Raw genomic sequence first — 20699 nt, 5'->3', positions numbered from 1 at the left:
CCCATCCGAGCTCTGGACACCTTAGGAATGACTAGGAGTCCTGAGCCGGAAGATCTCAGGGAGCGGGACGGCTCGTAGGGTGTCAGCAGTCCTTTCAACGGGAGAGAAGACCTCCCATTGATAATCCGGTGGCACGTACATAGTGCCTTGAATTCTACCCTGCTTCTGATCGGGAGCCAGTGCAAAGACCGGAGGGCCGCTATGGATGCGGCTCTTCTGGGTAGTCTGAGCACTAGTCGGGCAGCGGCATTCTGTAAAACCTGTAGGCGGCTCAGATTCTTCTCCAGGGTCCCTAAGTAGAGAAGATTGCCATAGTCCATCTTTGACGTGACTAGTGCATGTACCAGGGTTTGACGGGCTCTGATAGGTAAGAACTTCAATACCTTCCTAAGACTTTTGAGAGTCCCGAAGCATGATCCAACCACCTGATTGATCTGGGGGCCAAAGGTAAGGTCGGAATCAAACCAGATGCCCAAGTTCTTTGCTTTCTGGCAAGGGGTGGGTGTTGGACCTAAGCAAGGCGGCCACCATGCCGACGTCCACGCCTATTGGCCTCCCCCCACCACCAGCACCTCGGTCTTGCCTCCGTTGAGCTTGAGGCAATTGGCGGAAATCCAGGCAGCAAGGTCTTGCATGCAAGCTCTGAAAATGTCCGCCGAGGGACCGTGCGCACGTGACAGGGAGATGACCAACTGCGTGTCGTCGGCATAAGACACCATTCGAAGGCCGTGACTCTCTACTAAGGTGGCGATCGGGGCAACATAAAGGTTAAAAAGTGTCGGACTCAGGGACGAGCCCTGCGGCACCCCCTGATCCAGAAAGATTCGCTCCGAGTAATGATCACCTTGCCTCACTTGGAAGCCTCGGCCTGTAAGAAATGAATGAATCCATTTCAACGCTGCCCCTCTCACCCCGCCTTTGTTTAGACACTGTAGCAAGATGGAATGTGCTACAGTGCCGAACGCCGCGCTGAGGTCTAAGAGGATTAAGGCCATCGTTTGTCCCTCGTCAGCACCTTGCCTAAGGGTTTCGGTAGCCCTGAGAAGGGCAGACTCCGTGGAGTGACGGGGCCGAAACCCGAATTGGGTAGGATGAAGAAGGTTGCTTTCCTCCACAAATTTCATTAGCTGTTTATTTACCACCTTCTCCGCTACCTTAGAGAAATAGGGCAACAAGGAGATGGGGCGAAGGTTGTCTAACTTCTCACAACTAATGTTGGGCTTCTTGCAGAGGGGAAGCACCACAGCCTGTTTCCAGTCCTCTGGTATGGAACTGGAGCGGAAGGAGATATCCAGCAGGTGTCTAATGTAGGGTTCGAGTGTTTCCAGACTGTCTCCCAACCTTTTTGGGGAGGCGGGATCTCGAGGAGAGCCAGATTTGACAGATCTGCATACTTTAACTAAATCCACCGATGAAGGGGTGGTGAAATTGAGTAACAGATTTTGATCGGCTTCATCTCTTGAAGAGTATGCTGGCACTTCCGCTGCTGGTGGTGTATCGGGAAAAGCAGAGTAAATCTTAGACACTTTATCCCCGAAGTAGTTGGCAATGCGATTGCATGCTGCTACTGAGTGATCTTCATCTTGAGTGGAGGTTTTTGGGGTGGACAGGGATTTATATATGCTGAACAGTTCCCTGGCAGAGTTCTCTGCCTCTTGGATTCTGTCAGCATAATATGTGGCCTTCTCTGTCCGGATCTTATTGTGATAGGTGCGTCTCTTTGCGAGATAGGCCTCTTTCATCCGGTCATCATATGCCACTATCCACTGTCTTTCTGCACGTTTGCAGTCTCTTTTGGCACAGCGCAGCGCCTCGCTAAACCAGGGAGCTGTTCTTTGTCTGTGGGCACCTTTTGTTGGCCGGCCCAGTGGGGCTGTGCAGTCCAGAGCAGCCGTGATGCGGTCATTGAGCAATTTATTTGCCGTTGCCACGTCATTGCCTCCTGGGGGCCCTTCCGCAGTAAGAGCCTTATTAAACTCTTGCAGGGAGAATCTAGCCCACCTGCGTCGAGAATAGTTGAGTGGGGTAGGGGCGATAGCTTTATGTTTGGGCAGATAGATAGAAAATGGAACATAGAAGTGATCTGTCCAGGGCAGGGGCACTGGGGGAGCAACTGAGACATCCTCCAAGTTAGCAAATATTGGGTCTAGCAAGTGCCCATGATTATGTGTAGGAAGCTGCCCCTTTAGCTCTAGCTGTAGGGTGTGAAGTTCTTCATGGAACTCCACCGCTCCTTTATCTGATAAGTCTTCCAGGTGTGTGTTTAAGTCTCCTAGCAGCAGAAACTTATCCCTCCTGATCGCTGTTTCTGTGACACACTCTAAAAGGCTGCCTTTAAATCTGGATATAGGTCCTGGTGGGCGATAGACTAGCAGACCCTTTATAGTCATGCTCCCGTCAATCTTTATGGTGAAAACACCCGCCTCACATCCTGCCAGATTGACTGGTTCAAGTTTACAGGCCCATTGCTGTTTAAAGGCAATCGCAATTCCTCCTCCTCTGCCTACAGGTCTATCCAGGCGCACCATCTGGTAGTCGTCTGGTAAGGCCTGAATAATATCGGGATCGGAGTTAGCCTCCAACCATGTTTCAGTGATAAACAGCAAATCAGGATGCTTATCAAAGAGGAGGTCATATACATCATGCTTATGGCAGCTAAGCGACCTCGCATTGATCAGGCCGCAGGACAGCAAAGAGCAACTAGCCCTGGAGTCTGCTAGCACTGTGCGGAAGCGGAATTGGCAGTGTTTACACCCTACCTTCTCCCCGACCCTTGTGCTATGGTGGCCAGGAGTGCATGTATAAGAAGAAAAACCTACTAATTCACTCCTGCTCCAGGTAATTCTACCGTCAGTGCCAGGGGTTATGGCCCTGGGCCGTGTCCGGTCGCGGACGGGCGCAGATGGGCTTGGCTTAGGCGCGGCTTCGGCGCGCATCCGGCGCGCTCGCTGCGCCAGCCCGCTGCGCCGTCTGGCCGGGACGCACATTATATAGGGTGTGAGGAGGGCAGGGGGCCGGCTCTCATCTCTAGATGAGAAAGAACAAGTTTTGTCTCATGTTGCCCTCATACACCCCGAAAGGTGTCATGCTTCATCATCGGGCGTTGCTCCTCGTAGGGCCGGCACTGCAATTCCCTACGGGTCCCCTGAAGGGTCACTTTGTCGGAGATCTTTTAATATTGTCGGATGATGCATGCAGGTGTGTGGAGAGTGGGTCCAATGTGGGAAATGGAAGTGCGTGCAAATTGATTAAAACTGACAGGGGAATCTCAAAGGAGAGGGTGGATTTGGCGACAACCTTGTCGAATAAAAAATACCATAAAAATGGTGTGGTCCTAGTTTTGAATTTACACATGTGACATTTCTATGTTTGGAATGAAATATATGTGACATTTCAGTTCCTCATATATTTAATTGCAAGTAAACGGAGGAGTTATGAACCTTTTTTGGTCAAGTAATGGTCAAGAAAATGAACATATCACATAATGTGACCGGCTCTCATTGGGGAAAAAAGAATCAAAATAGTCGGAAGATGTATGTTAGACAAGTCAAGTGGATGCTAAACAGAAATGTCATAGGTTTGCCACTCTCTCAGACCTTATCTGTCACAGCTGGCTTGCCCCCCACACACTCAGACAAAAGGAAATGCAATTTGCTCTATCTAGAATGTCATTAAAAGCCAGAGACTTGCAATTATCAATGTACTGTCAGCAAGGTCAATGTAATATGGTACTTTAGAACTATTGAAGTGAACCGAGTGTGCAACTTGTGATTCACAGATTGCATTACTTCATTCTATGGACTATAGGTGTACAACATTTAGACAAATTCACCTGAAACCGGCCCTCATATTGTAAGAATAAGGGGCACATATAGGCATGGGCATATGGCGTAAGTTGCTTAAGGATCCAGCTCTCCCTGAATCCAGCTTTATACCAAGGGCCGTCCTTGTTTAACTTAGTGCAGAGACAGAAAGCGCGCAGTGCTATAGTAATGGCGAGCTTGAAGCTACAGGGCATTGCGGCTCATGGCTTCCTACTTCCACCACAGGTTCAGTCCAGACCAGGGCTCGAGTCAGGGTACCACGCGGGTGGACGGCGTCCCCCCACTTACTTTACCGGGTGGACGCCACCCCCCTGCAAAGATGCCCTTGCTGAGAAATTAAGTGTAAACAAAATTAGCTAAATCCGTATGCTACACAATTTCGGCATCAGCGTGAAACTTTTCGGCTGAGATTGTGATGATTTTGCCCACGTTCTTTCTGATGAGAAGGCCGCGGTGCTCATTAGGAATTTAGATTACCATGTGCAGAGCGTTTTTCTGTTCAGGATACTATTTCTGTGCAAGTAGACATATTTTTAGAGTATTTTATTTCGAGCCTATGCTCTCCATTTTTGTTGTTTATAAAATCGCTACCCAGTGAGCGGTGCTCTCTTTATCGACCATGCACTCCATGTCTTTGAGCGTCCCCCCACTTCTATGTTTTACCTTTCGTGACGTCACTTCCTGTTGTGACGTTACTTCCAGTCTTCAAGCGTCCCCCCACTTTCGTTATTTAGGACTTGTGCCCTGGTCCAGACACACACAGTCTAAAGAAGTCTGTGCAGCACCACCTGTAAATCAACGTAAATGAAGTTTCAAGCTCTGTAGTACCCCAGACGTGGAATCCGGCATTCCAGACATGAAAGTGTTTTGAGCGCAAGCAGGGCTTTAAGTGGGATGAAAAAACTGGGGGGTCTCTCAAAGGGTGGTGGCCAGTGTAATTAGGGGCGTGGCTTTAAATCACTTCCGCAAACAATCTGTGCTTAGCATAGTGTGCCGCCCGACTTGTATTTTGCTGTTTCCGTCATTGCATCCAGATATTTGATACAAGTAACATCATACCTACAATAAGTAAGTAATATTGGCTTTGTCAATGGTTATTACTTGCAGAAGATAAATAAGCTGCAACTATAACTTGTATATGATATTGACAAAGCTTCCAATTAAATCCTTGGTGACCCTACCACAATGTTGCTGCTCCTGAGTTTCAGAAAGAGAAGGGAAATCCAGAAAGAAAATGACTCTTAAAGGATTTCCCTTCCCCCACAACGCTCCCCTGGCATGATGTCATGCTGTAACTTCTCTACTACTGAGAAGTGAGCAGTGTGAGCGCGCACATCCATGTGCCTGGTGCTGTCTCGAAACGGGTCTCTATCAGGCTTTGTTTTGAGCCATGGCACTTTTTTCCGGACTACAGTGACAGCAAACATCAGTCCGGGAAAAAAAGTTTTGAGCCATGGCTCTTTTTTCCGGACTACAGTGACAGCAAACATCAGTCCGGGAAAAAAAACGGGCTGCCTGTGTCAGGGCTCAAAACAGAGCCCGATAGACACCTGTTTCGAGGCCCCCTGAAAAAAACTGCCGGTGCTCAGACCCCTTGGGACTCGGCCAACTTAAAGCCTGCGCAAGAGAGGTTTTCCTTCACCTGCTCCCCAATAATCTCTCTGTCCCCCTACTTCCATGTGCTCTCTCGGTCTGCAAACATCGTCTCTTTATCACAGGCAGGCAGGCGTGTTGCTGTGAGATAAAGCAAGGGTTGCCTCAAGGTAAATAAAGACAACTGCCGCTCCCCATTTCCCATGGCCTTGCTTCCCATAATGGATCAGTGGTGTAACAAAAGCCCCCGTAACTCCCGTGTTGCGGGGGGCCTGAGCTCCGGCCTCGGGAGGGTTGCTCCCATGTACTTTGTACGGCCTAATCAAGTATCGTCACGCCGCTGTAATGGATATTGCCAGCTGTGCTCCTCGCTCTTTTATTGCACTAGGGCAGCACCTTTCACCTTCCCAGGGTCAGAGCCAATCATAGGTCACGGGTGAGCACGTTGGCGGGTCGGGATACCTGGCAGTGGGGTTTCAGCTGCTCGCCCTCGCAGCTCATGGGGGGGAAGCTGTCCCAGCCACGAGGAAGTCAGGCTCCGTGGCTATGCCGACAGACATTGTTTTAGGCTTACCTGATGGGGCACTGCAGAAGTCTCCCCTAATTGGTTCCCCCTCACATGTGAGTCGCAGGCTGCACTACTAATCAGTGCACGTGGGTCACTGCTGCAGGCCTAGTAATCATTGTGCTCGGAAGGGGAGGTCCGTCAGCGAAGTCCAATAAGGGCAGAGCGACCCTCTAAAAGCAACATCAAATAAGTCACGCATGAAGCCAATCCTCAACTTGTCAGCAGGTCAACAATGGGCACTTGTGTGCAATCAGCTTTTGTGCTGAAGCTCTGCCAAGTGCCACACATTTGCGTGACAATTTCCACCCATGAGGGGATGCAGGGAAATTAGGTATATGATTTAGTTTGCCCCGAGATGCGTGGCACTTGGCAGGGCTGTAAAAATGATAGAGTGGCGAGTGATATAGCTGTCTCCAGGTTGCAGACTTCATTCCTATTGAGAGAATTTTGCATTTATGCTACAGTGATCTGCGTGTAACACGTAAGTCACACCTTCCACTGTCAGTAAAATAGCTTGATGAGTTAATCCAACTGCTGAGCACATATGTGTTTGTGTGTGCGTTTCTCTTTCCCTACTCAATTTGATTATAATGGAATTTATGTATTTCTTGTTGCTTGATCTCCAAAGAGCACCAAAGCATGGTGCAGAGAACATATTAATGTTAGCAGTAGTATCTCAAATTTTAATGTGCTGCGTTGAAAAATGTTGTCTGAGTGATATTATTTGGAAATCACTTTACAAAAATCAGACTGTCATGAGTAGGTGAGGAATATCAACATCTCATTACAACATTACTGGAATACACAAAGTAAGGTTCGGTTTCACCTAACACATAGTTTTAGGTCTCGCCTGAGCCATCGCGTTAGCGATACTTTGGCGAGATATTAAGTAACGGGCATTCAAAAGTGCTCTCAAAGTGCGGATCAGGGACAGTGCATGTGCGCCGGGCGCGCTCACCATTTGTCCGCCTGCTGATCACTTACGCGGCCGCTTTGATGTTCTCAGTGAGCCGCGCGGCCACTGAGAACATCAAAGCAGCCGCGAAAGTGCTCACCATTTGCCATCCCCTCCCTTATCCCACTTCCTGCTTGTTACACTTGATTTAACAACTCTAATAAGGTTAGATACTATGCAACTAACTGAAACACTTGCGTTGTGAAACTAGCAGTATATAATAACTCAGTATATATTAAATCTGAAGAGTACTATGTGGCTTTAATGCCCCGTCATGGGTGGTAGGCGCTATGTACATACAATATAGTACTGCACTGCCACCACAAATCTTTGCAGTTTCTTCCCAATCCTCCACCGGCCGCGTCCGTAAATCCCACAGTCTATGGTGCTGATATCACATTATTCCCCTACACACACAGCCGTATCCTCTCAGGCTGAAAGTGCACTTACCCCTACCCCTTCCCACTCTGGATGCTTCTCAGTCTACCCTAGTGGTAATTGCTCTCACCCTATCCCACTGCCAGCTCTGATCGCTGCTATCCAGTGACATCATCTCATACTTCCCTTCAGTTCAGGCATTTCACTGCCCATTAGTGCAGGCTTTTCACACTTCTCTAGAGTCCACTCCTTACCCTGCTTTCCCCCTCCCTCCCGGCTAACTCCCCGCACTACACAGCGGACTGGGTAGGCTCTTGCTTGAAGATGGGAACCATACGCAAACATGGCAGGCCAGGTTTGCCTTTCAGAGGACTGTGAGGAAACAACCTAGCTCTTCATTTTGCGTAGTGCCAGCCACCCTCCCCTTACATAACTTTCAGGCCCTCATTTGCAGTTGTAGCTAATATTTTTGTTTTCGTATGTGAAACACACTGGCACTCGAATTTCTCGCTTTCATCTCATTGTCTTTCTTTCCTTTCCTCTGGCCCTCTTCTCTCTCCTTCTCCTTTTTCCGCCTCTTTATCCTTTGCCATTTCATATATACGAAAAACGCACCGACATGAACAATTTCATACCAGTATCACGTTTCACATTGAGCCTGTGGCAGTGGTTTCTTCCGCTGTAACAAAGAGATGTCCCTGCCATTACCCAATTTAATGATACGTCATTTATCACCCTCGTCTGGATGAAAGGCCGACATGCCGCGCAGAGCTCGGACCCGGGCCTGTAGGTTGCACCAAATGCCCTAATCTATTGCTTAACTCGTCGAGCCGCCCAGAAGTAAACGAGTTACCACTGGCCTTGAAAAATATTTATTTTATTTCTGGCATTTAAAACCGATGGAGCTACTTCGGCCATCCAAAAGTAATTTAACTTCCAAACGTAATCAAGCTCCGTCTGGTCTTTACCAGCACTCAAGTTATTTCAGACTTTTATATTTTAGTTACTTATGTCCTCTGAGCAAAAAATGTTTTTGTCTGCCCTTTTTCAAAGTATTTACTTTCCTCGCTGACAGTTTACGTTTATTTTTTTTTTTAACTTTACGTTTAGTTTTGTCAAAATAACTATAACGAAGACCCATTGCCACGCTAGAATTGTAATGTTCTTCTGAGAAGATATGTTTGTGTTACTATATTTTTATTAACCATTTCCACTCGAATGATTAGGATGCGTTGGCAAATCCGAGACCAGAAACAATATCGTGACAGCACGCTCTAATCTCATCTTCTGTGAGGATGAAATTGTGTTCATTACGTAATCTCTAGCTGGTGGTGTGGATAAATTCACCGGAGCGGTGCAGTGTTATTGAGACGACGTGTCCCTCTCGTGTTTTTTAACAAGAGGGTAACTACAACCTTTGGAAAGGGCCCGATCTATAACACGACTCCGGCTTCAGATCAACGTGTTTTGTCTCTGTCTTGTGAAGTGTGTAACCCTTGCACAACGGCTCGCACTGACATGCATATTATATCTATTGTTAGAATGTGGTAATGAGGGTTTCTAGAGCGCTAAGAAGAGAGGTAACTGCACCGGATAATGAAAGTGTGAAACACACGATCATCCAGCCAAGCAAATGATAATGGGGGGTACGTTTATTGTGTATTTTCTACTTTTTTTTATCTTTCTCACTCTTGGTATTTCACTCCCTTTTGACTTCTTCATTCGAATTTCTCACTTTCATCTCATCACCTTTCTTTCCTTTCCTCTGGCTCTCTTCTCTCTCCTTCTCTATTTTCTGCCTCTTTCTCCTTTGCCATTTCATATATACCTAAAACACATCTATCTATCTATCTATCTATCTATCTATCTATCTATCTATCTATCTATCTATCTATCTATCTATCTATCTATCTATCTATCTATCTATCTATCTATCTATCACCCTCCCTCTATCTCTCTATCGCCCTCCCTCTATCTATCTATCGCCCTCACTCTATCTATCTATCGCCCTCACCCTATCTATCTATCTATCTATCTATCTATCTATCTATCTATCTATCTATCTATCTATCTATCTATCTATCTATCGCCCTCACTCTATCTATCTATCTATCTATCTATCTATCTATCTATCTATCTATCTATCTATCTATCTATCTATCTATCTATCTATCTATCTATCTATCTATCGCCCTCACTCTATCTATCTATCGCCCTCACTCTATCTATCTATCGCCCTCCCTCTATATATCTATCGGCCTCCCTTTATCTATTTATCGCCCTCACTCTATCTATCTATCTTACTCACTCTATCTATTGCATCACAACAGCATCACTCAGCACCACCACAGCATCACGCAGGGGCACCACAACATCACTATGTGCTACCACAGCATCACTGAACGCCACAGCATTACTCGTCGCCACAACAAGCATCAATCTGTGCAACCATTCAACAACAACTGGTTCAAATATGTTCTGTCAATGTTTCAAGCTTTATTACAAATGTCACAAATAGATGTTAATATTTCACTTCTGTTCTTGGATTTTCGTAACAATAAAATACACTGAACATAATCTTCAGAAAAGTTATTTACAAAAGTTTAAGCTATTGCCATTATAAATTACAATAACTTTTATTGAAGTATCAATTATTTAAAAAAATTAAAAGCCATTGTTATTTGTAATATCAATACATCTAAGTCACGTAAATACAACACATATTGCATTACAAATGCTATAGGTGTCAAATTTACGAAAGTTAAAACTATTGGCATTGTAAATGACAAAGCTATTAATTTCGCTATTTTCAAAACCAACACATAAATAAAAAATGTGTTATTTACAATACCAATAGCTCAAACTTTCCTAATGCGAGACCTACTGCATTGCAAATGCTTGTTAAATAGTGTAGTTGCTGAATATGGAACCACTGATATTTTATCCTCCACCCTTTCCCATATCCAAAACTATATGTAGGCCTTGTGGGGCCTGTCCACAAAGAAGGAAAGTAAATCAGCTCTGCTAAAAATACTCGTACCTACAGGTGCAGGTTTAATAGTTGTTTGCAATTCACATACATTTCAGTAGTACGCCTGCTACTAGGAATAACATGGGATATATCCTGTAGCAGTTTATTTGCTGTGTACAGAATTCTACACTGCTTAGAAATGTGGAGGAGGGAATAGATATTGCTGTGGAGAGGCATAGTGTTTTTTTTAACCTAATGCCCATTAACAAAGCCCTTCCTCTATTTCCCCCTAAATTCCCCTTGCCGTTGAGGAACAGGAATTTGCAACCGTTTGCATAGTGGGCAATAGTCAAATCTGGGTTTGGAAACGTAAATGTTTGTGGGTCCCAATCTTTGAGTCTAACTATTCCCTGGACCACGCCCTTCCCACCCTTTGAGTTGAATTTCTATTGTCCTTTTATCTGCAGTTATGGTGGATGCCTGTATTACTTACTGGTAATTGCATTACTTCAAGTACGTTTTCAAGCTAATTAATTACCTAATGAGGCTGCCACGCTTCACAGACAAACCCAGTTCCCTTACCGAAAAGTTGAAAAGCCCCCCTACGTCCACACAACCTCCTGTTTTAGTTGACGCAGGCCCCCACCTAGTTCAGTTGGCCTGGTCCCAACAGGGATGGAGGGAGAAGTTAATTAGGGTGAAAACGTACTTGGAGTAATGCAATTACCGGTAAGTAATTGAAGCATTACCTCCTCGTTATGTTTTACCCCCTAATAATTACTTAATGAGATACAGCAAGCAATAACATGGACCAGGACAACTGATTAATTATGCACCACTCATTTTATTTATTCCTGGGATCAATCCTCCTATTACTTCATAGAAGACAGCACATTTGACCCCAAAACCTTCTCCAGGTCAATTTCCTGCATAACTCTGTAATGCCGTACAAATGTAGAAGAAGTAGCCCATGTTGCAGCCCTACAAATCTCCACCATAGATGTTTCCGAGCCTCTGCAAAGGAAATAGCATGGCTCTAGTGGATCTACATTCCACCCCAACTGGACATGGATTTCCAACCTCTCTATATGCCAATGCAATCAGAGACTTGATCCTCCAAGTCAGAATCTGGGTGGAAAGTTTAGAAGCCTTCCTAGCAGGTCCAAAATTCACAAAGATGAAGAAATCCTGAAATCAGAAACTCTGTCCAAATAAAGAAGAATAGCACGCGTGACATCCAATGAATGTAACTTCTAGGGAGAAAGGATTAGGATGATACACTGGTAAATAACCTCCTGCTCCCTTGTGAAATACTGAATTAACTTTAGGGATAAAAGAAGGATCAGGACATAAAATGACCCTGTCCTCGAATACCCAAAAGAAAGGATGCTTTATTGATAAGAAACCTAATTCCCCGAACCTCCTCTCTAATGCAAGTAATTGCAACCATGAGGACAGTTTTCAAGGTAAGCAATCTCAAATCCAACTTCTCAAGAGGTTCAAAGGGAGACTTCTGCAACACCACCAGATCTAAATAACGATCCCAAGATGGGCATACTGGCCGAGCCGGAGGCTTGAGGTTAAGAAACCCCTTAACCCCATTGCTGTGGGGCTAATTGCCCCGCGGCGCGGGGAGAGGGTGGCCGCGTGCGGCACCGCGGTGCTGATGACAAGCTTGGCTCATCATGCAGCACAGTGGCGCTGTGCTGATGACGAGCTGAGCTCATCATGGCCACGCCCGCTCAATGGAACGCCCAGCACAGCGGGTGAATTATCCCCACGTGGGCATTCCGCGGAGGCCATGACGAAGTCAGCTCGTCATTAGCACAGCGCCACCATGCTGCATGACGAGCTGAGCTCGTTATCAGCTCGCGAAGGGTTAAAAAGCCTCTGGACGAGCCCATCTGCATCTTGTAAATTACCCCAAGATGTCCGGAAAGCCCTAATGGCTGCCCATTGAATCTTTAAAGTGGAAACCTTTAACCCTAGAGCAAAACCATCCTGCAGAAAATACAGCACCTTCACCAGTTGAACTGAATGAGGGACTCGATGCTTTGTTATACACCATTTCTGGAAAGTGGCCCAGTGTCTACAATAAGAAGAAAGAGTGGAATCTCTCCTAGAAGCCTTAATGGAGGGAGCCACTTTCTCAGAGAGCCCCTTTACCTGTAACCCAGCCCTTTCATTCTCCAAGCCATCAGCCTGGGGGTTGTCAATGGTTTGACCCGAAGGCATGGAAATGCTAGGGGTTATGGAACTACTGGAAGAAGGAACCCCTCACTAAACCTCTTGGACATTATCAGATGGTACCAAACAGAGCAGAGCCATGCTGGAGCTACTAGTATCACCATTGAATCCTCGCGCTTCAACCTGATTAGGAACCACAGAAGAAAAGGAAAAGGCAGGAAACCATAAAGGATTCCTTTAGGCCAAGAACAAGACAAGTGTGGAAACTCCATCCATCAAGAAAGCTCCTCTCTCATCACCATTGTCATTGGAATCCTCACAGACAAATCCTGAGATCCGGGGCAACATTGACCCAGAATAAGTCTCACCACCTTGTTCAGATGGAACCTGGCCACGGTACCAGAAAAAGGGTTGCTTCAAGGTCTCCATGCATCTGCATTTAGTCTGGTGCAGTGGGATTGGCCTGCCCTTTTAATTCTGACAAATGAGAATGAATCGTGTTGATCCTCTCCAATGCCAGGGAAACCACTCCTGTGCTGGATAGAAAGCTTGCACCAATGAAAGTCTGGTCCTGAACAGGCATCAGATAGGGCTTGTTCTGATTCACCAGAAACCCATAATGTTTACATGGAGGATGAGAATACCAGGCAGTTTGACAAGATATGGAAGGAGTGCAATGCCCTCTTTACGTCAAACTCTCACCAGAGGAGGTAGGACTTTGGTGAAGACCATTGGCACTGATTATAGACAGGATTGAAGTACCCGAAACTGAAAGTTCAAAGGGACCCACGGCGAACTGCAGTAATCTCTGGTGATGTCTGTAAACGGGGACTTGAAGGTAGGCATCCCGAAGATCAAAGGTGGGCAAAAAGTCGCCTTTTGATACCAAAGGAATAACTTGCTGCAAGGATAGCATTTGAAAATTATTGTCTTTACTCATAGGTTTACTCCTCTTAAGTCCATAACTGGCTTGTACTCTTCATTTGCCTTCTGCACCAGGCACAGAATAGAGTAAACTCCTTTGCCCTTCTCTGGTGCCGGAACCTCCACAATTGCCCTTTTCTTCAAAAGGACAAGAATGCCGGACCACAAAGCCTCTCTCTTTACTGGATTCCTTAGAATAGAAGTAGGAAGAGTTCCTGAATCCAGAGGTGTTTGAATAAACTCGATCATATAGCCTCTACGGAGTAGGCTGAGCACCCATTGATCTCTGACGGACTCCTGCCAAATGCTGTCAAAGTCCAACAATCTCCCTCCAACTGGGCCATCCCCCACTAGAAGGTAGAAGGAAGGACTAGACAGGAACGATTATTGCTTCTTCCCACCTGTTTACCAGAGTACTGAGACTTGGAAGATTTCTTAGGCTGAAATCGCTGTATTCAGGAAGAATAATCCTTTTCATCCTTCCTAGAAAAATAGCTACCGTCCCTGTTCCAAGATCTATAGGATCTGAAGAAAGCCACCTTATAGGGAAAAGTGTGCTTCCTCTCTTTGAAAGACTTTGTTATGGTATTTGTGTTTTGGACAATTTGAACCCTCAAGCAAACCAGAGCATCTGAACCCATGGCTGGTGCTATGGATTACTTTTCTGCATCAAGAACCACTTTTGGAAATAAGTGTAAAGAACCCTTGACTTTGTCTATGTCCAGCATGACATTTTAAACACTTTCAGCCACATGCATCAAAGGAAATTGCATTCGTAAATGGTGCGATTCGCAAAATTCGGCCGTTTGCGAATGCAATTCTCATTTTTGGTATGCATTAACATTTTAGTAATTTTCGCAATTTAAGAAATCGCAAAATTGCGATTTCTTATATTGCGATTGCATTTAAGGAATCTCAAATTGAGATTCCTTGAATGCAATGCATCAAACTTAAAAAAATTGCGAATTCGCAAATAAGGGGAGTAATTTGCGAAAACTTTGAAAAATGCAGTAAAGTGCATTTTTCAAAGTTCCATTTTACACACACACATGCCCTTGGGGCATGTGAGTGTGCAAAATGTACTCCTAAGCAGATTGCAGGGGTGCAACAGGGTGTCCTTTGGACACCCCTGCACCCTTGAAATTGCATTCTTAATTTGCGAATTTTCAATGGCGAATTGCAAATTAAGAATGTCTTTCCATTCATTCCTTTGGGCCTCTAGGCCCATAGGAATGGATGGGGAAGCATTCCTTAATTGCCTATCTCAATTAGAGAATCGCAATTAAGGAATTTTAAGAAATCGCTATTTTTATAGCGATTTCTTGATGCATTGCAGTTTGCAATTCCTTAATTGCGATTCCTTATTTTTCGCAATTAAGGAATCGCAAAATGCAATATTGATGCATGTGCTTGCAAGTGTGCTATTTGCTTTTAAGCCCTAGTTTTACATTTATTCTTTAAAAATTCATATCTCTGGTTTCCTACATTGGATCCTAGTCATTCTGGTGTCTTTTTCTTCATAAAAATATATTCTATGTTCAAATATTGGATTTGGATTTTTACTGTGTGTTGTGTATTGGTGTTTTTTAATTCTTTACACACCTGTCTCCTGAGTTAAGCTTGCCTGCTTTCAGCTAGGCCTGAGTAGATTTTGTGGAGTTCTGCGTAGTGTCAAAAAAACCTCTGCCGCACTCCGTGGAGTTCTGCAAGTGACAGAGTGAGGCAAGTTACGCTGCTTGCAATGATTTTAGTGCCGGGAAGTTGTCCCGCACTGTGAATTCAGCGCAAATGGAATCAGGTGCAGAGCAATAGGGCTCAGCTTCTTTCTGCCACATGAGTAGATGTTCTACTCAAGCAGCCGCTTCCTCAACATGAACATCAGGTTTCTCAACACAAGCAGTAGCTACCTGCACCAACTGCCTGTGTTGAGAAATCTTGCTGAGAGTGGGTCTAGCGTTGGATTTTCCTTGCCTGCGCTCGTCATCTTACCGTTGGTGAGCCACAAGAGAGGGAACTCTGCTGAGTTTTTTGGAACTCTGCGCTCTACGCCTAGTTGGAAAAACTCAGCAACTCCACAAGCCGAGCAGAGTTTACCTCCCAGGTCTACTTGCAGCCAGCTACCAAGGTTTGAGCTGGGGAATAATTTATTGATCCCTCGACTGAACCTTTCATTGTGGTAGGTCTATACTTATCACTACTAATTAACAACTTTCCAACAAGCACCAACACGGTCACCCTTGCAACATGGTGCAAGGGGGCCTGCATTACAGCCAGGATTGTTTTTGCGCACAAAATCCTCAGTAATTTTTCTTTTTCAATGGTGCTGCACAATGCAGCACATGTAGAAAAAGGAAATAACGAGAAGAAATAAACAGATTTCTCCTCATTACGCTTCTGTTTGAATGGGGTACCATGGTGATGCATTCCTAGTATTACTAGCCTTCGTAAATTTGGGAATGCACCAAAATCCATGTGTGGATGCATCGAAACACTCACGCTCCACCCATGGAATGCCTTCTCAATGCAGAGTAACGCAAGGCAGCAAGTTGTGCTGCCTTTATTACTTCACATTTAGTTAGCCACGCAAGGTCACTTTGCATGGCTTAGTAAATCTGGCTTAGGGGTCGCCTTGCATTACATCAAAATTGCGTGATGCAATGGTGACGCAAGGACTTAGTAAATCTGGGCCCCGGTGAAGAGGTGAGTGTCACTTATTGCCAGTGCTTATAAATGTTAGAAGGGTGGTATGAAAGGCTCATAAAAATGTTACTGTCATTGTAATATGTGAGTTCCATTGCATTGCAATCTACTATCCTGATCACGTATTTCAAATGCAGTGCAATTACCTCAAGCCTTGTTTTCCATTCCTTGAACTAAAATTGTTCAGTCCTGTACCTTGCCTCCTTTTGTCCATGTTTCCATGTTTATTTCTATATTTGAAATAAGGACAATTCAAAAATCCTGTTCAGTACAGCATTATGGTTGGACCCAGTGTACAACAGAACATTGTAGATAGGTAAACTGAATAAAGGAGATATCTATCTCTTATGGCCTTTGAGCAAAATCATCAACAACTCGATCTTCACTTTTTTTTTCTATTTCATGTCATTCAGAACCAATCGGTGAAAAACATCCCTGTTATTCATAGTTACCATCTATAAATGTATATATTCATTCTGAAAGGGGGCAAGAAGTCCAAGGAGAATGGGTACTTCTGTCTAAATCAGAAAATCAAGTCGGCCAAGGATGCTGCGAACAAGTTCAAAAAGGGTCTTGTTGGAAACACGATTGTTGAACTATGAGATGGAGAGAAGCAAAGTCTTGATCTGAGCTGTGACTGAGCTCCGACAAAGTTAAACCAATTCATAGCTTACCTTTGTAGCCTGGAATTAACAGCATCACAGATCTGCCCCATCTCCATGCAGAGAAGAGCTTGTCTATGGCCATATTCATATCTCCAGTGCTTTGTCTTCCCAAATCTAACACGACTAGTTGGGTTCACTGATAGGCAGACATGTCCTCGAAGCTGCTGGAATCATTGGAAGCTGGGCACTTGGCACTTAGACACTTTATCTGTGATTCACAGAAGCCGGCACTTGATTGAAATATTAAACCAGTCTATTCACATAGGCGAAAAATTTGGGTGGCTGATCAATCACTTTAAGTAAGTTTACCTGGCTAGCTGATACAAACCCATTGTTTTTATTATATGTAATTACCTATATTTTGTAAAAAAAACTCTTCTTAACCATTTATTTAATTTAAGCTTAAACATGTTTAAAAAAACAACGCGTCTACGCACATGCGGTGTTGCAATGGATGTCCTCTGCATTCATTTGTCAAGATTTGCTGAACTGCCCCTCTACTCTTTCTGTTCGGCTCTGTTATTTTTCCGTACAAAACTTGACGGTTAAGAAAACGTGTTGCAAGTACTTACATTTGAATGTTTTTGGCATTATGCTGGGCTCTGATATTGACAAACAACTAAAGGGCATGCCCTTTACGATGCCGATTGCTAGTCCCTCTAACCAGGATATGTGGAGTAGTGGTAGTGAGACTATGATTCTAAATTCATGGGATTAGGCCATTATATCTAACCATGCAGGAGCTTGTCAACTAACTTTCCCAATTTGAAATATACTCTTTCTCCAATAGCCATCATTACCATCCTTGACTTGGCATCCATGATGTCTCAAGCATGCTGGGTAGCATGTGTGAACAAGCTTGTCTGTGTGTTTTCTCACCTGAATAGGTAAACGTAGATGTCCACCGGACACCACTTGTAAGTGTGCTGCACTTTGAGCCTGCACACATTCATGGTAAGAATTGAATCATTACTTGAGGGGGACAGATACCCACCTCAAGTATTAACCACAATCCTTGGCAGGGTAAACTACTAAAGATACTAAATAAACCTGAGCTCAACCCGTGGTAGGTATGGCATAGAGCAGACAGGATTAACATAGAGGCAATATGCACTAGTGCCAAGAAACCAACCGGTGAACGAGCGTTCTACAAAACGTTTCTAACATAACAATGTATAAAGTATTTATGCAGTACTAAAACAGTAAAAAAATCGAAATGCAAAACAATACAAGTCTCAAAACGAGGAACTGTGCACTGAAAGCACAGCATTGTAATATACACATTTTTGATCACCACATCGTTTTTGGTTGAGGTAATACATTGAATTTTGTTATTAAGTATTCTCACTCCTTCTTTGTAATTATAACTCCTTGCTTTATTTATTATGCATTGATTTGTTATTCCTTACCCAAGAATTAGTCTTTTCCTAAAAGCATTTATTTGTATTATCTTCATTTTTATTTTCATTATCTTAATCCTAAAATAATCTGGATTTACCCCTCATAATAACCCTAAATTATTTTATGTTAAAGAAAATATTGACATTAACCGTAACCTTACTGCTCACTCAAATTCTAAATTTACTGTATTTAATTGTTTTATTATTTTATTCTTTCTAAATGTATAATCAATTGTAACCTTTAAACCAAATCAATTTAATAAGTTGTACATTTAATTTAGTTATAATTCTGAACTTTTCCCTTATATTAACAGTGATCCTCATATTTTTCTATAACTTTTGATATAGGGCCAGTAGAAATAAGGGCCACTTCCAGGGAGGAATAAGTACATCTCTATGAAGACTTTAATTGAACTGGGAACGGGTGTGTATCAACAATCGTTGTTACAACTCATTTGCATACGTTTGCACCCGTTTTTGTACCTGAACTTTTGTTGATTTTCCCCATTCAGTTTCTTCAGTCTATTCCTGTTAAAATATCCTCCTTGACTGTGTTCTAGTGCGTTCTATCCTGCTACCTTCAATATTCACTGTGCAGTTTATGTCCCTCCTGTAGTCCTGTTTTGGATATCTGGCCTTGCTCCTCATGACTGGGTCTGTGGATTTCATACATATTCGTTTTACCTGAGGCCTGTTTACAGTGGGACTCATCAGGTTACTGGATTTACCCCTAAGCCTTTTATATATATTGTATGTGTGAGGGCTTGAACATTAGTTCTGAAGCTGTCTTCTGGAAGAAACTGTTTCACTTTTAAGAAGAGAGAGCTGGTACCAGGTGGATTGTGTGTTTTTCACTATGTGTCCCTTAAGGGTGAGGTTTTTTTGTCCAAGGTGAATCCAAGTGGCTTGGCAGTCAGTGCAAGTTGAGGTTCGAAGTTGTTATAGTTCATGTCATTGAGCCAGGTTATACTGTATCTAGTTTATTGTTCTTGACAAATAACAGGATTTCTGTCTTTGTTGGTTTGAGCCTAATTTAGGGGCTGGACAGCCAGCTCTGGATTGTGTGCAAGCAGTGTTTGAGGCATTGGGTACCTGAAGCACAGAAGACTTTCAAGTAGAGTTGTGTATCATTGGCATATTGATGAATCTTGACTTTGTTATCAGAGAGTAGAGGATGAAATGGAAAGGGTCGACGATGAGAGTCAACAGTATGAAACCCTGAGGACTTCACAGATGAAAGTTTTATTTGTATTTTTGCTAATTTCAAAGCCATTTTAATGTAAGCACTGAGTGATAACTTCACTGTATATGGTTAATAAAATCCGTTACAATGCAGCATTGCAAAACACTGAAATCTGTCCAATTAAGAAATAAACGGTTGAATACATTATTATCAATTTCCCAACAGCCAGCTGCAAATGTTCACATTAAAATGACTTCAACATCAAAATGGCAAATTCCTATCCGTGCAAAAAATATCATATCATCTTCTATCTTTTGTAGTCAAAAACATTAGCGAAAATTAATACAGCAATGGCGGGGCAGCAGTAGCTTAATAAACCGTTTATTCAAACATTGACAAAAAAGCAATAAAGCCAGTCTTTTGGGGGAACTGAACGCTAATTAATGAAGTACCAGCAGTAGAAGAGAAGCTTAATAAAACATTACATCATAAAATATAACAAGCATTTACAATGCAATAGGTCTCCCAGCATTAAAGTTTGAGTTATTGGCATTGTGTATGACAATGCATTGCATAAAATTTTTAGCAAACTTTGAATTGGTGAGCAGTGAGAGTGTGTGCAAGAGTATACTGTTGCACTGAAAAATAACAGTAAAATGTATATACTATATGGCTGTGTAGTTTGTTCAGTGTGCTATCCAATAAAAAGTTTTTGTCTGCTACAGACGTGTCAAAATATTTGTACACATACCCTGAATCACGAGTCAGCACTGGCAAAGAGACCAAAACGTGCCAAGACCGCACATACGAGAACGAGGTATATTCATCAAGCAGGACAAAGATAGCAGTATGGCTCCTGAACGTTAAGTGTTTCTAAAGAACGCTAGTGGTTACAAATATGTCTGCAGTGTACAACTGATGGAAGTAAACTAAATTTGTGAAATAGTATTTCTTAGGAGCTATAGAACTCCTGATTCCAAGTGGAAAGGCGTCGTGGAGCTTGCACTTCAGACACGGCTTTTTTAAACCGTTGATTGCCTCAGTGATTCCAACCAATAACTATAACAGCCCAGGTGTAAACAAACTCCACTGTGGTACTTCGTTGCTTAAGCTCTTACGCCGACGACACCCAACTAGTGTTGGCAATTAAAGGGGATGGAGAGCAAGTAGCCGAAAAATTTAAGAATGGGCTCCTAGATATAGGAGAATGGATGGCAACCAACTGCCTAAAGCTAAATTCGGAAAAAACCGAGGTACTCATCTTTGGACCCCTCTTACCAGCCTGGCCAACTAGTTGGTGGCCAGAGACCTTCGGTACCCCTCCCACTCCCACCACCAAGGTCAGGAACCT

The 20699-nt window shown here is 43.7% G+C and overlaps 1 protein-coding gene across 2 annotated transcripts in view; it reads right to left on the bottom strand.

Moving 5' to 3' along the window:
* LOC147693493 (olfactory receptor 51E1-like) overlaps nucleotides 1-20699 on the bottom strand; it is a 237600-nt gene that overhangs the window by 172070 nt on the left and 44831 nt on the right. The window contains exon 1 of one of the 2 annotated variants that reach the window (XM_086933737.1): nucleotides 5992-6063. The exons of the other annotated variant lie outside the window; for it this stretch is intronic. The gene's annotated coding sequence lies outside the window, so the exon portion shown is untranslated. Of the gene's footprint in view, nucleotides 1-5991; nucleotides 6064-20699 lie in introns of those variants that run through there. 2 annotated transcript variants of the gene reach the window in all.

This window comes from Lissotriton vulgaris, chromosome 8 (assembly GCF_964263255.1).
Source record: "Lissotriton vulgaris chromosome 8, aLisVul1.2, whole genome shotgun sequence".
Taxonomy (NCBI): domain Eukaryota; kingdom Metazoa; phylum Chordata; class Amphibia; order Caudata; family Salamandridae; genus Lissotriton; species Lissotriton vulgaris.
The sequence above is the reverse complement of the archived record's forward strand: the minus strand, read 5'-3'. Positions and strand labels throughout refer to the sequence as shown.